Source organism: Ammospiza nelsoni, chromosome 12 (genome assembly GCF_027579445.1).
Source record: "Ammospiza nelsoni isolate bAmmNel1 chromosome 12, bAmmNel1.pri, whole genome shotgun sequence".
Lineage (NCBI taxonomy): Eukaryota > Metazoa > Chordata > Aves > Passeriformes > Passerellidae > Ammospiza > Ammospiza nelsoni.
This window is the reverse complement of record NC_080644.1, coordinates 10,674,589-10,693,343: the sequence shown is the minus strand read 5'-3', so window position 1 is coordinate 10,693,343 and position 18,755 is coordinate 10,674,589.

The following is an 18,755-nucleotide window of genomic DNA, read 5'->3' as shown; positions in this document are numbered from 1 at the left end:
GCTTTTCCACTGCAGAAAGATGCAGATCTGCAAAGGAAGCTTTTCCCCAAACCCCTTTCTTTTTAAAAAACTATGAGAGAAACAGGGTGAAACTTCAAAACATGGATAAAGGGTTAGGATCCTTCTTGGGGAAATAGATCAAAAATGTTTTAAATGAAAGTTTTCAATGATAAAAAGACAAATTCAGATTATGGCACTGCCTGCCATTGCCCAGCTGTTGAGGTGTGGCTCCCCAAGCTGTGCTGTGCACACACACCCCCTCCACAAGAGTCCAACTCACTGGGCCTTTGCAGTGAGATGAAAATATCCTTCTAGAGACTTCCAGCACCTCCCATTTGCTCCTGCAGGCTGGTGCTGTTTCGGCTGGAGGGTTGGGAAGGTGGGAAGCAGTGAGAAAGCTGCAGTCAGCAGGATGCTGTTAATATCTTGCTGCTTCTGTGGTGCTGGACAGATGATATGGAGCTCCCCATGAGCAACACGGGGCAAACACAGCATGAAAAATGGCAAGGGAATCAAAATTAATGATCATGAGCAGCAGCTTCTCCAGGCAGTGTCTTGTCTGTGCAGCCAGGATGGTTTGGTGGTTTGGAAGCTCTTTTAACATCTTCAAAGATTAAATCCCTCATGACTGTAGTGTAAACCTGCATGAGTTATTTACAGTTCCCTCCATGAAAGGGCTCAGGTGTGAGTCAGGGAGCTGTGAGGGCTGAATTTGGGGTGTCTGGCTCCTGCAGGGGACACCACAGCCAAGTGTGGGTGTCTGATCCTCCATGCAGTGCAGAGGGACTGCCGATGCCAAAGGATAAGGTGCATGGCACCCAGTTTGAGACACCTGAGGTAGCCAGGGAAAAGTGAGTTTGAGGTGGTGCCAGAGCCAGCTCAGCTCTCTGAGCTGCTGTGAAACCTCCTGTGGAGATGAGTCTCTGAAAGCTCCATGATAAGGTGATGTAGAGAGAGGCATGGACAAAGGGTTAGGATTTTCCTTGGGAAAAAAGATCAAAAATGTTTTCAATGAAAGTTTTCAGTGAAAAAACACAAATTAAGATTATGGCACTGCCTGCCATTGCCCAGCTGTTGAGCTGGTGCAGACCAGGGATGCCTGGCACAGGCACTGGTGTCAATGAGGAAAGCTGGGGAGCCCAGGATGCTGACAGCAGGGCCAGCCAGACCCAGAGGCACTCAAGTAACAAATTGAACAGTGAATATCTTAAGATGACTTTGGTTTACTGTCCAGATCAGGTCAGCGGAAAAAATATTGGGAGACTGAACAAAGAGACAGGCTGCTTTAGCAGATAAATGGACTGATCATTTTGTATTGAGGAACAATCTCTAAAACATAGTTTACTGCACAGCTGAGGGCTGAAGCATTTGCTGATGCCAAGAGCTCCTGCTCTGACCCTCGGCACGTGTGGAATTAAACGGCGCGCTGCTTTTTGATGGTTAAACTCCCTCAAGAAGACACTCCATTTGTTACCAGGGCTCTGATGAAGTAAAGTGTGCTTTATATGTACAAGGCCGGCCTTCAACTCATCTCAGAATGAATGGAGAGGTAAAATTGAATTTTACACTCCTGCTGCTATGATTAATGTGCGGTTCCAGGAGCCGGGTGCCGGCCGCAGGAGGGCAATGCAGGCTCGCTCTGAGCAGGAGCCTCCTGTCTCCCTCTGCCTGGGAGCCTGCAGGAATGGAAAGCTGCTCCAGGAACAAACCTGTTAGCACAACAAATCCTGCTGGGCATGTCCCAGAGCAGCCCTCCCACGTGAGGCTGCACCTGACAAAGGAATAAACCTGTTAGGTGAATAGAAAAGCACGTGGACATTAAATCAGGGGCTAATGGCAGGGGCTGAGAGGGCTGGGCAGGGGCAAAGCTGCTCAGGGAAGGGACCTGCAGGTGGCCCTTCAGCCTTGCAGCTCCATCCTCTGGGATGGCTCAGAGAAAGGCACAGAAAGACCCCAGGGGTTTGAAAGCTTCTCATGGGCAGGACAGGGACAAGCTGCCCCCCAGTCCTGAGTGTGTGTGTTGCTCTCACCCACCAGAGGGGAAAACGAGAGGGTGAGACCTGTCCATAACTTCCTTTGGGACTGAATGGCTGCTGCAGAAGGGAGTTGGGAGGCCAGGACCCGTGGAGCATCCTTGCACTGGTGGCAGGTGACGGCAGCAGCAGCACCACTGCACTCCTGTTCCATCCCTGGGCTCTGCTTGTCCTGCTGGGCAGAGTGTGCTGTGTGCCTGTGGCTCCTTCCCCACAGTCCCAGGGGGGAAACAAGCTCCTGTGAAACCCTCCCCTGGTCAAAAATGTTCCCTGGCTCTCCTGCATGTTCTGCTGCTTCACTACATGGTGGTGGCCACCTCCTCCACCTTGAGCCCTGTGACTGTGTTCACAGGGGTTCTTGGATGAGGGAAGAGATGAGGATCTGACTCCATGTTTCAGAAGGCTTGATTTATTAATTTATGATATATATTACATTAAAACTATGCTAAAAGAATAGAAGAAAGGATTTCATCAGAAGGCTGGCTAAGAATAGAATAAGAAAGAACGATAACAAAGGTTTGTGGCTTGGGCTCTCTGTCTGAGCCAGCTGACTGTGATTGGCCATTAATTACAAACATCAAACATGGGCCAACCACAGATGCCCCCGTTGCATTCCACAGCAGCAGATAACCATTGTTTACATTTTGTTCCTGAGGCCTCCCAGCTTCTCAGGAGGAAAAATCCTAAGGAAAGGATTTTTCATAAAAGATGCCTGCAATGGGCCCCAGCTGCCTTAGTGATGGGTGGGCTACAAATGATGGCTTCACCTGGCTGGGCTACAAATCAATTCTCCCTTCAGGTTAATTCTTGGATGTGGGAATGATCCAGCCCCACTCACTCCTCAGTGCCCCAGATCTCCTTGGCAGCATTTGAACCCGTGGTAGGATACTCAACTGTTAGAAGGTGGTGTGTTCATTCAAAATACACATTTCAAAAGGAAAAAAAATCAGGAAAATGTTGGGCTAAGTACTGCAGAGGACAGTTCTTATGTTAATTCAGATAGTGGAATAGTTTCTCTGAGATTTACTGTCCTATTTGCCTAAAAATGGAACAATTCAAGCCAATGTCATACATTAAAAATAGAACACAGAAGAAATTTTCTTGTACCATCTCTCCAGCCCTGAACTCAGGACTTTGAAAGGCTGAAGATCAGAGCTGGTAACAGGAAACAACATGGAAACCTGTTACATCTGCTCTGCTGAAATCAATGGACTCCCACCTGTGGGACTGAAAACAGAACTATGTAAATCATTGCTTCTTTTTTCCTTAAAAAACTGAACTTTTACATGTCAAGTATCAGGTGAAACTTATTTTGCTGTTTATTTTTCTGTTGGGATGCGAAATCAGGAATACTGGTTTAGATCTTATGATTCTTTTTCATTTTGTTTTTAATTCTAGATGAGTTACTTTGGTTTGCTTTTAGGTATTTCTAAATTGAGGTATGTTTCTAAGGTTCTCTCACTGGAAATGGTTCTCTCACTAGAAATTATTCTCCCAGTCTCATCTTAAGATGTGAACAGGCTCTGCCCTCACCAAATGTGAAGTGCACAGGGCAGAAAGTGCAGAGTTCTGGAAATGAGGAGGACTGGTTCTTCATGGGTAAATTTCTCAGATGCTGGGAATGGAATGAGTTGATTCTCTTCAGGCAGCACCTTGCTAGTTTTGAAAACAGCTCCCTGCTTCCAGGCTTGGCTGGAGAGGCTTCTCCATCCAGGAATTAGACACTCCCTGCCCTAGGGAAGGCTCTGGCTTCCAGTGTTCCCGAAAACCAGCTTTGGCCTTTCAATTGGTACCATTTAGAAGGTATTAAACTTTATTGTGCTGTTTGTTCTACCTCGCTGCGCAAAGATAATTTTGTTTTGCTTTCTGAGCTAGGGAGCTGAGAGGAAAAGTTCTGTTGGTGAGGGAGACAAACTTTCTATGGTAAATCTGAGGCCTCCTGGGCTGGGGACAGGGGAATTTCCAACATCTGCTTCCACTCAGCCCCTCTGTGAGCCCAGGCAGGGCTGACAAACATGAACGGCTGAGGGATAACAATGAGTCAGGTGAAAAAAGGAAATTGTTTTTTTGACAATCTGCTGTTGGGCAGGGGAGGGGGGGAGGCAGAAGACCCCATAAGAATGAAAAGCCTCGGAGAAAGGGGATAAGTTAACATTAAATGGGCATGTGGTGACAGGGAGGGAAATGGTGGGACAGCTGGAAATGCAGCAGGAGCCTGGAGAAAATCGATACGAGATAAGCGTTCCAGGGGTAGTGCTGTTCATCAGGTGACAAAGTTAAAGGCAGGGAGACACTAAAAGTGAGAAAATATCACTGACCCCCTGCAGTATTGATCAAACAGCTGAGACACTCAAGGCCAAAGCCACTAATAAAGTGAGACGTATCAGCAAGAAGCCTATGAGAGCAGATGAGTTGGCTTCCGAAGGTCTTAAAAATAAAAATAAAACATATCTGCAAAAGTTCTTGTTAACCATCTTCTTTGTCTTGTTAAGTGCAAAGGAGACAAAGCAGCTTTGTTGGCAGGCACAGAGGAGAGGCATGAGGCTTGCTGTGTTATTTGAAAACCGAGTGGATTTTGTAGGGAGAGGAAAGAAAGGAGGCTGTGATGCTGGGGAGGGACAGCATCAGCATCAGAAGCCACCTGAGCTTTGGGTCATGGCCCTTAAATGGGTCAGTCTGGTCACCTGTGGTGACACCTGTGCACATCTGCCTCAACACCCCAAAGCACAAGGCTGAATCAGTTCTCACAGGGAGGATCAGGTGATTTGTGCTCCGTGGTTTTCTCTAACTGCACTGGCTGAGGGATTTGTGCCCCTCAGTTTTCTTTAACTGCAGCTGAGGACAGGCCTCTACCAGCACACAGGCATTTCAAATAGGAGCAATAATTAAATTAACACAAGTTTAATCCCTGCCTCCTCCCACTTGAAACACCTGAAGTTGTGCCTGGAGGATTTGATGCTCTCATTTCCTGTGTGAAACACGCTCAGGTCAGATTGTTGTGTTGGTGTAGGCACAACCTGCAGCTATCCCTGACCACCTCAGGAACTTAAAACTTATCCCAGAGCTGGATAAGAAGATGTTTGGGCACTGCTGTGTGTTGGGAACTGCCCAAATGCTCCAACTCCAAGACGCTTAAAAAAATCTTCTAATGGTGAGAGGACAGTGTGAAAAGAGAGATGTAAGTAGCTGTAAAAAGAGCAAATGTGTTTAAAAGTGTTCCCTGGATAAGGCACCAGAAGAGGTGAATGAGGCTCTGTGGTTGGCTACAGGGGGGGAATGGAATGACTTCATTTTTGGGTCTTGATATTTCATGTTAAATAAGAACCGTCCTCTCCTCTTTTCATGGAATTGAAGGGATCAGGAGAGTCTTTTCACCTCCCCTGCTTTTAATGGTGAAGTTCCTGAGTGCTTGTTTTCTGCTGGGAAATACCCAATTTAAAGGTTTGACACAGGTCCAGCTAGGCCCTTGCAGGTGTGTGGATTTTGAGTGAATAATTCTTAGACATGTGAATCTGTGCAATGAAGAACCAGTAAATTAGAATAAAATTAGAATAGCTCCTTTTGCTTACTATTTTATCTTCTAGGAAAATCGTTGCTGTTTCACACACTACAGAAATAGGTGAGTTAGGAACTAAATGTTCTGCCTGACCTCTTCAATGCTGAAATGCCCTTTTATTCCAGTTCTTAGTGTATCTAGGAAGGGCAGTGTCCCAGAACCAGTCAGAAACAACAGAGAGGGTCTGGCTAGGTTATATTGTTGAGCTATTTTAGTTACCCCAGCTTTTACACCATGATCTGTTCACATGAACTGTTATCTTGGTGCACTTTTACCTGCCTTTATTGTGGTTGAATACTGGGAAAACAGAGCTACTTGGGGAAGAAAAGGAAAAACTCCACCCTTTTGTTGGTTTTTTTAATGAAAGATAACTTCCCCTGGCTTCTGTCTTTCCTTTGGCTTTTGCCCCTCTCCCTTGTGGAGCAAAGCAGGAAAGGAAGATGAAATAAATACTGGATTGCTAAGGGAGGGGAGACATGAGGTCCCTGCAGTGGTGGTGATGTAGAGCCCTGAGAGCATTTCTGCTGTGAATAACTTCAGCTCAGGAACGGCCAGGCCCCCAGAGGAGGAGTTTTGGGGAAGAGAATAGTCCACAAAGGAAGCTAACAGAGGAAAAAGGATTTATGTGGCTCAGCTGTAGGCAAGAGAGGTTAAAGGAATTGCTGGATCCATCAGGTTTCTGTGATAGTAGAAATAACAGCACCCTAAATTCCTGTTGGAAGACTAAACCCAGAAGACTGTGGTGTGGGGGTTTTTTTCTATTTTTTCTTTTTTTTCTTCCCCCCCCCCCCTTTTTTCCCCCCCTTTTCCCTCTCCCCCCCCCCTTTTCCCTCTCTCCCCCCCCCCCTTTTCCCCCTTTTTTTTTCCCTTTTTTTTTTTTTTTTTCCCTGTCTTTTTTCCCCTTCTTTTTTTCCCCGGGTAGGTTTACCACTGGAAATGTTTGCAAAACTTAACTGGGACATTGGCCATTTTATAGACAGCAAGGTCAGATCAGCCAGCAAAGACAGATTAATTTAATAAAATCAATATGTGATTGCTAAGCCTCATAAGAAAATCTTAAATAAGAACTTTGGAGCGAAAAATTGATTACATTTGCAGGATAAAATTAGAAGAATTTTTTGCAAATGTTTAGAAAATGGTTGACTTCTTCCTCTCCCCATTTCCCTATCCCTTCATGAGACAGAAAAATTGGGAACTTGTTTTGCTGTTGGGTCTTCCTGCTTGCTTTTTTCCCCTCTTGATCCCAGGTTTCCCACAAGGATCCACCCTGTGTTTTCCTGTGCTGTAATTTGGGGTCAGGGATCCTGTTCTAGTGAAATGCAAATGATTTGGTCTCCTGGAGATTTACAGGGGTGGAGAGAGGACAGGATATTTTGTGAGGGTGGAGAGTGGGGTGTTTATTCTTACTTCATTGAGAAGCACACGAATGAGAAGTTTGGATGTGCCAAAAGAGAAGGTTCAGCCAAGCTTTTGTTAATTTTTATTTGTGTTTCATCAAGTTCATTGTGATGTCTAAACACTTTCAACAGTCTAAATTCCTGAATCAATAGGGGGAGTGAAATCCTTTGGCCACATCCAGTTAGCAAAGAACAGTTTGTGCCTTGTCTGGCAGAATTTGTGTGTGGTGCCCCAAATCTTCCCCTTGTTTTGTGTGATTCTTAAACATCTTGGACAAAAAGAAAGCTGCACAACTTAAAACCTGGCTCCTGTCTCACATGTGAGTTACATGTGGAATGTTTATAGGTGCAGTGAAGGAATGCTGTGGGATATTTATAGACGCAATTCAGGAATTTTATCAAGCCTCATTTTTATTCTGTGAAGCACATGCTTTCATGCAGTTTCCTGTCTTGTTTTATCTCTCTACTTTTTTTTTTTTTTTTGCCACCCGATTCGCAAGAAGAGGTTTCTTGACATCTGCACAAGCCTGTATCATGCCCTAATGTGTGATTATAGAGAATTTCAGGCTGATATTGCCCTCTGTGGCTGTGGGGGATCTTGAGCTGTTCTGACAGAGAGGTTTCTGCCATTTATCAGAGTTCAAGTGAGGTGGACAGTCCAGCACTTGTGCCTCTGCCCTGGGGAGGCAGCAGTGAAACCAGGAGCTGAACCCACCCTTTGGGATGCTCCTGGTTTCTGTTGAAGCACAGCATCTCCTTACAGTGGAATTAGAAGGAAGATGCTGGGCCTGGATCAGAACCAGAGGGGTTCCTACCCCAGGGTAACACAACTTTGTTCTGGTGGCATCTCAAGCAGAAGCTTTGGAGGGTGTTTGGAAACCAGTACAGCCAAACCCAGTGTGACAAATACAGGTTTTCCATGTGGGAATCCACAAAATCAGATGCTTTTGGGAAAGCTGCAAGATGCAAGCCTCAGAGACAGCAGAACTGTGAGTAGAGCTAAGCAGCAGCCATGAGTTAGGTCAGCAGAAAAATTATTTAAATTGTAGAAAAGCAAGGGCAAATAGAACAATGATCTGTGTATTAACACTTGTCTGAATAGCTCTCCAAGCTGCAGAAAGTTTATCTAGTGAGATATTAGGAAGTTTGAAGCTTAATAATGGAGATCTGTGCATTGTGCTTTAAGGCTCACAAGCAGGTGTGGTATTTGAAATAAGCAAGAATTGTTTTAACCAAAGGTACGTGTGCTTATAGTGGTTGGATAGAACTCTGTCAATGTGCTTTTGCTTTGTGTGATTGGTCAAAAAACTTATAAAGTGAGTTGTAACATTCAGTTCTTTGTCTGCTGCCTGAGATGTGAGCTGGTGGCATCTTCCCATTGTCACAACCATGGAATGAGACTGATGCTGGAAAATCAAACAGCTCAAGGCACGTTCCACAGCAGACCTGTCTTGTTCATGGTCTGTAAGCAGCCCCTGGCCGGCGTCATTCCACAGTGAAAACAAACCCCCTCGCAGACCTTTCCCCTCTGGAGGTGTGCACTGTGCTCTCTCTAACACCCTGAGCACCATAAATCTACCCCAGGGGGGCCTCTGAGGCTTGGGCAGGGTTGGGAAGCAGTCCTGCTCTTTGTCCTCTGACAGAATAGCCCAGAATTATTGAAATTCATGCTGGGTAGGCATCAGATCAGCATTTCTTTCCCCTGAGCAGCTTGTTCTGTTAACTGCTAAACCTTGTAAAGCAAAGCCATCCTTTCCTCTGGGGACAGGAAGGGTTTTGAAGCTCCAGGAGAGTGAAGGTGTATTGTCTCTCACAATCAAAAATCAACGTGTTCAAGCATAAGAGCTGCTTGTACTTGAGCAATTCCTTGGTGAAGGATTGTTGGCTGAATTTCCCAACCATTCCAGCTCATGGCTGAGCATCCCTGCTCTCCCCTTGCCCTGCTGTGCAGGCAGCTCTTGCTTCAGAGGCCTCTGGGGCCAGGTTTGACCTGTGTCGCAGACATCTTTTATGAAAAATCCTTTCTTTAGGATTTTTCCTCCTGAGAGGCCTCAGGAACAAAATATAAACAATGATTATCTGCTGCTGTGGAATGCAACAGGTGGGTCTTTGATTAGCCCATGTTAGATGTTTGTAATTAATGGCCAATCACAGTCAGCTGGCTCGGACAGAGAGCTGAGCCACAAGCCTTTGTTATAATTCCTTCTTTTTCTATTCTTAGCTAGCCTTCTGATGAAATCCTTTCTTCTATTCTTTTAGTATAGTTTTAATGTAATATATATCATAAAATAATAAATCAGCCTTCTGAAACATGGAGTCAGATCCTCATCTCTTCCCTTATCCAAGAACCCCTGTGAACACCGTCACAGACCTGCTCCTTCAGTTACCTGGTCTGGGAAGGAAAGAAACAAAAGATCTCAGCCCTGAAAGGCTCCACTCAGCCCAAGCCAATCCAGGGGCATGCAGTGGGAATGGCCAATTATGATGGGATTATAAAAGATGGCATTACAGCACTGGAAGTATTGATTGAACCTTTAGCCATAGAGACATTGAGAGAGAGAGAAGGAATGAGTGGGGGATCAATATATGCATCTTTAGGCCTATTTATCTCTGGGTGATTTTTCCATTCCCCTTCCTGTTCGATATGGAATAATTTACCTTCATAAAGTGTTCAGCGTCAGGGGTCCATTATCAGAGTAATCAGTTTTGATTAGTAGAGAAAGGGTACAAAATTGTTTAGCCTCTAGATAGAACTGTGAAGAGTGAGTAAACTATGCTTGACAGCACCTAATGCAGTTAGAATGTAGACTTAATTTGATTCCAATTCTTTATGGCTTTCCATGATTTCAAGCATCTATTGGTTTGTTAGAAAAATATAATAGGAAATGGGCTGTGGCAGGTGGGAGGGGAGAGGGAGGAGAGAGATAATTTAAGTTTGCAGGATGCAATTTCCCTCAATATAAACATTCTAATGCAATTTGATGCCTGTTGTGTTTTGGTGCTCCTGGCAGGAGCTTTTATTTTTCAGATTTATTTTTAGCGCTTTGAGGATACTCAGGGGGTAACCCAGTCTGAGGGGGTTGGATGTTTATTCCCAATGCCATGAGCTGAGCCTCTGAAACTCTGACCTGCAGCTCAGAGCTGCGAGTCAGGACTCTTGTCTTTCCTCTTTCCCTTGGATGGGGCTGCAGCATTGGCCTCCTTGTAACATGTGCTTGTTCCTTTCAATGTGGAGAGGAGAATCCTGTCACAGACATCTTTTATGAAAAATCCTTTCCTTAGGATTTTTCCTCCTGAGAAGCTGAAAGGCCTCAGGAACTAAATGTAAACATTGATTATCTGCTGCTGTGGAATGCAACAGGTGCATCTGTGATTGGCCCATGTGGTTGTTTCTAATTAATGGCCAATCACAGTCAGCTGGCTCAGATAGAGAGTCTGAGCCACAAGCCTTTGTTATAATTCCTTCTTTTTCTATTCTTAGCCAGCCTTCTGATGAAACCTTTTCTTCTATTCTTTTAGTATAGTTTTAACGTAATATATATAATAAAATAATAAATCAGCCTTCATAAACATGGAGTGAGATCCTCGTCTCTTCCCTCATCCTGAGACCCCTGTGAACACTGTCACACTCCCCCAATGTTTTCCTCTCTTTCTCCTTTTATTTATTTCTTGTTTTTCAAGAGAAGTTGAGCAGTTGGAAGAAAACCAATCAGAATTCTTGAAGTTGGCCAATGAAGTCCAACAGAGGACCAGCCTGGATCTTTCACCCAAAGCCAAGCTGAGCCTCTGGAGCTCACACCCAGCTGGCACAGCTGCCTCTCCCCATCTGGGAGGGTCCCTGGCCATGGATGACTTTTCAGTAACATTCTGCAGGACAGATTTATTTTTCTAGTTTTATCTATAAAATTAGAGCTGCACAAATGCATTTGAGTAATAGGATCTCCAGTCACAGATCCTGTAGGGTTTGGTTTATACCCTAGAGTGACCAGGGCTTTTAGTGCCTTTTAACCCTGGAATGGAGACAGTGCTGCTTGTTCCTGTGCTTTTACTGAGCCTTGGGATATTTGGACTTGTGTTTATTATCCCAGCTCCTGGAGGCAAGGGACTGCAAGGGAATCTTGGCTTTTGTTTTAAGCATTTCTAGTAATTGTGGTTTGTGAGAATGGCATTAAAATGGGACCTGGCTCCACTGTAGAGACTCAGGTACTAGAAGAAAAAGAAAAACTTAAGTTAAAAAACCCCACAACAACCCCAATTAACTTTTGAGCAAATTATGTTTTTTTTTTGAGGGTGGACAATATGCTCTCAATACATTTATATATACTTTATATACATTTATAGATCATTTTATATATGGAGGTGTTCCCTTCTGTTTTCTTTTTCCATTTGGAAAGTTGTGTGTAATGTAAAGAATTGGCAAGCAGCTACCATCAACTACAACAAAAGTATTTGAAACTGCTTTCCTCCTGTGACGCTTCACTTGCTCCACATCCAATGCAAGCCAAAGAATGCTGGGCTTGGAAATGACTTTTCATGGTGAATTCATGTCCAGTTGGAAGTCTCTGTAGGAACTTCTGCTACTGGAATTGAGAAAATGCACCTTGGCATCTAAAGGGATGAGCAAGAGGTGGTGAGACCTTGAGTGGTTTGGATATAGTGGTGGTTGGATGATGATCTGATCAAAAAAGGACTGTTATTATCCAAAAATCATAACTGTACCGGTGCTGATTTTGGGGTTTTTGTTTTCTTTCAGGCATGAAAATGATATGAATTAGTTTTTCTGTCTCTGTTATTTTTGATTTTGTTAACCATGTTACACTTTGTAAGGACCACCAAAGGTAGCTGCAGACTTGCTGTGTGTCAGAGTAGCCTGCTGGATTGTAAACACTTGTGAGGAAAACAGAATTGGTGCAGTTAATTGTTCACAGAAATCTCTCTGAGAGCTGTTTCTGCTCACAGAAGTGCTGTTATCCTCTTTCACTTGGTGAGAAAGCTGTGCTACCTGCCATCTCTCCAGAACAGTTTTTGGTTTCTAAAGAGAAACAGGCTGAACTTGGGGGTATGGCTGGAATGGGACATTTCCCACCACCTTTTATCTGTTCCGCAGCTGCCCTTGGCCCACCATGTAAATGGGAGAATTTTGTGGTGAACACTAACTCTGCTTTTGCAGACCTCTGTCAGAAACTTCAGCCTGTGTATGGACGGGCCAGAAGCACTAAAACAAAATTTCAGAGCGAACAAGAAGGGTTTCTATGACTGGATTTTTGGTCCATAGCCCAGCAGAACCCTTAAACACATGTGAAATCTGAGGGAAGTGTGTCATCTTAAGTGAATTTGTTTCAGCTGTGTTCACGCCTCTATGTCAAGTACTTCCCATGAAAATTGGGACTATAAAACCCTGCTGGTATGAAAGTTTTTTCTTCTATAAAGTTTAAAGTTGTGTGCAGCAGTATTCCATATCCCAAACTAATAGTTTGCATGTGAGAACCAAAGTATTAAATTCACAGTTTTTTGAGCAAAGCCAATGTTTATGATGTGACACATCCAGTGTGTCACTTACCTGCTCAATCACAAAGCTGCCTCAAATATTGTGAAATTGGGGTCTGTGGGATAGCAAGGCTTGCTGCTGCAAAGAGGTTAAGTTAATCAAGTTGCTTGAATGGGAGAAATTATTAGCTGACCAAAATATAGAGTTAATTTTTGTAGCAAAGTGAGGTGGATGGCTTGCTTATCTCAGTGTCCATATGCATGTGTTCCTGCTCTTTCAGGAAATTCATCTCCAGTGCAAATTCACAGATTTCCTTTCTTTGGACTAGCATAATTTAGATTTCTGGCCATGAAAGTGATTCCAGGCAAAGCTTAAGAAACAGGATCCTGTTTAATATCTGAAAGTCATCAGCTGTGCTGGGGAAGGGTCACCACGTGTTCTGTCAGCAGAGTCTCCAGCTTTAAGCACACACATCTATCTGGGGCTGCATGATTTAAAGGGGTAACATTTTTCAGTAGTTAAAAGATGCCAGCTGGGTAAACAAACCCAGACCATCATGCACAAGTCCTCCTGCTTCCCAAAGTTCATTAGAGATAACAAGACTCTTGGCATTTGGATAATAAATCCACGCTCTAAGGGCTGCTGTGTGCAGGTTGGGGAGCTCAGATGGTGACATTAATGGTGCAAATACAATAACATTTGAAAAGAAACTTCTTGGAGGGAGCAGGAAAGGGCAGCCAAGTGTTGTAGCACTGGGGGGGAATTTCATCATTTCACCTCTCTGTGCAGAGCACCCACCATGGACAGACCTGCCACAGGCTGCTGGTTATTTCTGTGTCAGAGAAAAGAGTTTGAGGCAGTGAGAGAAAGGGAATGGAGATGTTCCCTGCTTGAGCTGGGGTGTCTGGCCTCACCAGCTGCAGCAGGGGGGTCAGTGGGCTCAGGGACTGCCTGGGATGGTCACTCCCAGCTCTTCCCCCCTCACCTGCCTCCCTGCCATGGTTTGCTTTGCACTGAGTTACCTGCCTGTGTGCCTGGGATGTGGGTATGTGGCTGTAATCCCAAAACACTTATTGAAAAGTCAGTGCAGGGTAAAGCTAAAAACCTCCAGAAAAACACTGTGAGATACTCTGGACCTCAGTAAGGCAGGGACTACTTGTGATTTTTGGTAATAAGCCTTTTTTTTTTGCTTTAGTGCTAATTACCAACTCCTCCCCAGACAAAGGAAGGAAGGATGAATCTGACTCCATGTTCTCAGATAGCTAATTTATTATTTTATGATACTATATTATATTAAAGAATACTAAACTATAATAAAGAATACAGAAAGGATACTTCCTGAATGCTAAAAAGATAATAATGAAAACTGGTGACTCTCTCCAGAGTCCTGACACAGCTTGGCCCTGATTGTTTACCCACAGGTGATTGTTCCATTGCATTCTGCTGGGAGTTGTTTTCACTCTTTGGTCAATCTCCAAACACATTCCACATGTGAGCACAACACAGGAGAAGCAAATCAGATAATTATTGTTTTCCTTTTTCTCCGAGGCTTCTCAGTTTCCCAGGAGAAAAATCCTGGGCAAAGGGATTTTTCCAGACAATATGAATGCCACAATCCAGCATAAACAGAACACACAACTGGGGATACAAGCACCACAATGTCACCTTAGGACACACACCAGCGAGGTATCAAAGACTTTTTTTAATGCTGCATGTTCTCCTTTTTTATACAGTTTTACAGACCTCCTGTGAGACTCCAATTGGTTAGTAGCTTTCTTGCTAATTACTCTGTTGGTTAGTAAAAGGTATTTTTCTTGTCGATCAAATCTCTCTATTCTTAAATCGTTTACATATTTTCTTCACTGATTCTCATGGGACAGATTTGATGTTTGTGTAGGTGCTACCTGTTTTTCACTCAGGAATAGATTGTTGTGTTAACAAGCTGCTCACATGAGGATTGTTTTCATGTGGGAGCTTGCAAACTGCTAGCCACTGATCTAACAGAGCAGGCCTAATTTTATGAGGCCTTTCTTTTATAATTTTTTTACCTTACTGCAGCCAAGCTGTGCACAGCAGAATGTGTTTTCTCAGCTTCCTGTGAGTGATCCATCTCTTCCTGCCACTCCAACCCCACTGGAGTTGGCTCTGATGCTCTGCTGTCCATGGCACTGCTGAAATGGCCAACATGAGCCCAAATCACACAGTTTAGGGAAAAAGGAGGTGGGTGCAATGCACTGGCTTTTCTTGGTGAGATGCCAGCAGATTCCCTCCTTCTTGTCCTCACCGATTTAAATGGAAATTGGAGAAATGCTAAGAACCATGCCATACTTCCCAAGGAAAATGTGTGTTCAGGCTGGTGTGCAGGGCCGTTTCCAGAGGCAGTTATTGCATTTGCTGAGGTTATGATCCCACATTTGCAGTTATCCCCAGATCATCAGCCTGTAATCAGCCCACGTTCAGCTGGTCCAGAGCCCCTCTCAGGAGCTCCTGGCAGGATTTGGCTTGCAGTGCTCTGGCTTTGCTTGGTGAGATGCCAGCAGATTCCATCCTTTGTGTCCTCACTGGTTTAAATGGAAATTGGAGAAATGTTAAGAACCATGCCATACTTCCCAAGGAAAATGTGTGTTCAGGCTGGTGTGCAGGGCCTTTTCCAGAGGCAGTGCTGCTGTCAGACAGTTATTGCATTTCCTGAGGTTATGATCCCACATTTGCAGTTATCTCCCCCATCAGCCTGTAATCAGCCCATGTTCAGCTGGTCCAGAGCCCCTCTCAGGAGCTCTTGGCAGGATTTGGAGGGAGCCAAGTACCCAAGTTATGGTGTTATGGGCCAGGAGCAAATGGCAGGATGTGCCCTTTATTTCTGGGGGCTGAGGAGAGTAAGGGGGCTCACAAAAATAAATATATTTAATAGCACAGAATGAAACAACAAATTGAAATGGTGCTGAAATCCAATTCTGGGGTTTTATAATCTACAGGAACTTATTAACTTCAGAGACCTGTGCGAGCTAGGGGGGAAGAAGTGATCTTTCCACTCCATCCCCAAAACAGAGAATTTAGAGCACTTTTATGGTGCATTTTAGGACAATGACCTGGGCAATGTGTTCAGCTGCTTTGCTTGCCTCATAAAACCCAGTTTATACAGTCCTGGAATCAATCCTGTTCTCTTTGGGGCTTTCCAGAGCAGGGACTGCCAGCAGAAGCGCTTTATGGTGTGGGGTATCAATGGGACAGAGCAGAGCCATGGTGCTCACCTCTGTGATCAATAGGAAAGCGATATTTAGACATAAATAACATTTGCTGTGACATGGGCAGAGCCTCTCCCTGCAGCCCAAGGTTTGAGGGAACTTCTCTCTGGGATCTGATCTTTAAAAAAAGTTTCCTTATATAAGATAGCACAGCTGAAACAAGAAAGACCCCTTAAAAAAGAACGTGAAGATGACACTCCCAGAATATTTTACTTGATTGTGCCAGGGATCTCCACTTCCTGGTGCTGAATTTTCTGTAGCAGTGTTTGAATTTTATTGTGTATACATTCCCCCGAGACTTTTTCATTCAGAAATACCAAATGCATTTTTTGGTTGCTTTATACTTCACATTGGATAATTTAATTTTTTTTCAGGGAATATATCTGCTTTTCCTGTTTCCAGATCTAATTCTAAATCTGTGTATTAATGAGGTTTTCCAACTCCCCATTCCAAAGCAAAAAGGGGTAAATTGTCCAAAGGTTGCAGAGTTGGAAGGAGCTAAATATTGCACAATTTGAGGTGAGAAAAAGGTGTGGTTCCTCAAATCCCTCACTTGCTGGTAGTGTCTTCACTCTGAGTTTTTTGAAGTCGGCTTGTTTTTCCTTCTGGAGAAGCCTGAGGAGGAAAACATCTGAGCCACAGGAGAGGTTTGACTTAAACAAGAGAAAATGGATTTGGGAGAATTAACTCTATTTCAGCCACACAAACAGACCAATTTCTGGGTTAACACTTGAACTTTAGTTATTTTAGCCAAAGGTGCTTGCTTGTAGTTAACATTTCTGCAGTTTCCATGAGTATTTAGCTCGTTTCTCCTTGCAATGACACAGTAACTGGCATTGTGGCCACAGCTGTCACTGTCCCCTCAGCCAGTGTGCACATTGCCACAAAGGGAAAGGAGAAAAATCAGAATTCAAGTCCTGTCTGAAAAGTAAAAGGGACAAATTAGTTTCTTGTCACTGCACTGCAATAAATACATTGTCATTTTTATACCCCAGTGAATCATATTCTCCATTTCCCCCGTAACTATTATACAGTCTGCTGGCAGTACATCATTTTTTGGTAATTTTATTTTCACCAATTGTTTTATGAAATTTTTGAGTTTTATGGACACTAAAACAAATCTAGCCTGCGCGTATTATAGCCCTTTAAATCACCAGCAGGAAATCTCAAGGTTCCTCCAGACTGTGAGAGAAGGAAGCTTTAGGAAAGAAAGATTGCTCCTAGCTTATAAACTGAGCAAAAACCCAGAGATAAGTTTGTAAAAGGGACATACATCATCACTGGCAAAAAGCAGGACGTAAAACAACATCTCTCCGCTGGGCTCCCTTAAGAATAAAAATGGATTTTTATTTAGCAGAAACACGAAAGTAGTTGGGGAAAGGAACACACAAGCTTTTCCATGCTTTCTTAACCATAACAATCCTTATTTCCTGCAGAGCTGCAGTGTCAGGCACTGCCTTGGCTAAATTATGGTTACTTGTAGTCCCAAACCAGAGGGAAATTGGAAGAAATTCTGAATTCTGAGCTGAATGTTGGCAGTGCTTGGCTGAGTTTGAGCCTCCTGGTGCTGAGGTTGTGGAGCCACCAGGGCATGGGGAAAGGGATTATCCAGGTTCTCCTCCTCTTATCCATAACCTTTGTTTTAATCTTTCCATGGCTAAATAATCTGGACTGGTTTTTTGAGAAGGTTTTGCTTAAATCAATGCTGAGTTGGAGTATGATAAAAACTATTTAACTTTTTTAAAAAAAATTTTAAATTAATAGGATTTTTGTTCTCAAAACAAAAGTGGATTTTCTTGGTCCACTTTGACCCACTCTGTGTATCCCTGATTATAAGAAAGTAAAAGAAGATGAGATGGCCTTGCTTAGATGGAAACACTGAACAAGAGCTTTGTTAACTGTAAATCTGACAGGGCAAAGGAATGGGCTCTCACCTCAGTTCCCACTTGGACTTTGCAGTCTTGAATGATCTACTCCTTTTTTTCTTTTCCTTTTTTATTCAGCTCAATATATTTAAGGGCTCTGAAGAGATTTGGATTATATATTTGATTTGTAAATTGGAAGAAAGATTGTTTTTAGATCAAATTGAATAATTTTTGTTTCTAAGAATTAAAAAAAAAGTATATAGTACAAATAAGAAATTTGAAAACTGGAATAAAAATGGCTGTTCTGACTCAGACCTGTGGTCCACTCTGGCTGGAAGTGGAATGGTATAACTGTGTATGCACATATTTCCCTCAATATATCCTTCCAGCAATCTATTATATAGGAACTTATGAGCCAAAGGGAACACATTTGTTAATGGCCCTTGATGGATTTTCCCTCTGTGAATTTATCGAGTTGAACATACGTACATTCATTACCTCCCCTCTGTAACATGTGGTGTGATTGGGAAAAAAATCTCCTTTTTTCCCTGCTTTTAGACTGTTTTCTTGTCTCCCTTCACCTGCTGCCCCACTTTGTGCTTTGTAAGGAGCTGTGCTCTGTCCCCATCCCTTCACCTGCTGTGTGGCACCCTTGGGCTTAAAGATTCCTGCCCTTGTCTTGTGTGGCCATCCCATTCCCAGCTGTAGAATCCCAGGTTTAATATTGATTTTGAACAAAAACCCTTCCTGAGGGAATGTGGTGCTGCTCCCAGAGTGGGCTTGGCTTCACATGCTGCAGATTTGGGAGGCTGGAGCTGCAAGTCTTTTCATTGGCATCAAGAGTGGGTTAAAGCTCAATTCAACACTTTTCACTCATAGGACCTGAAAAAATGAAACTAGTAAAGACACATCCCCGAGGGAATGGTGATTTGGTTGCAAAACAAAACTCTCTGAAAAGAGAGTTGCAGAAAAAGAAAAGTGCAAGCTAAATTCTCCAATTGTTAAATTAATATTCCCAGACCATGGACTTCATACTGTGTATTGTGAATAAATCACTTAAAGGTAAACATGGACACGTTTTCCAGCCCTATTTTTATATCACCAGAAAAGAAATATCTACAGGTTTGAACTCAAACTGGCTTGGACTCTGCCCTCCTGGTGTTAGGAGGGC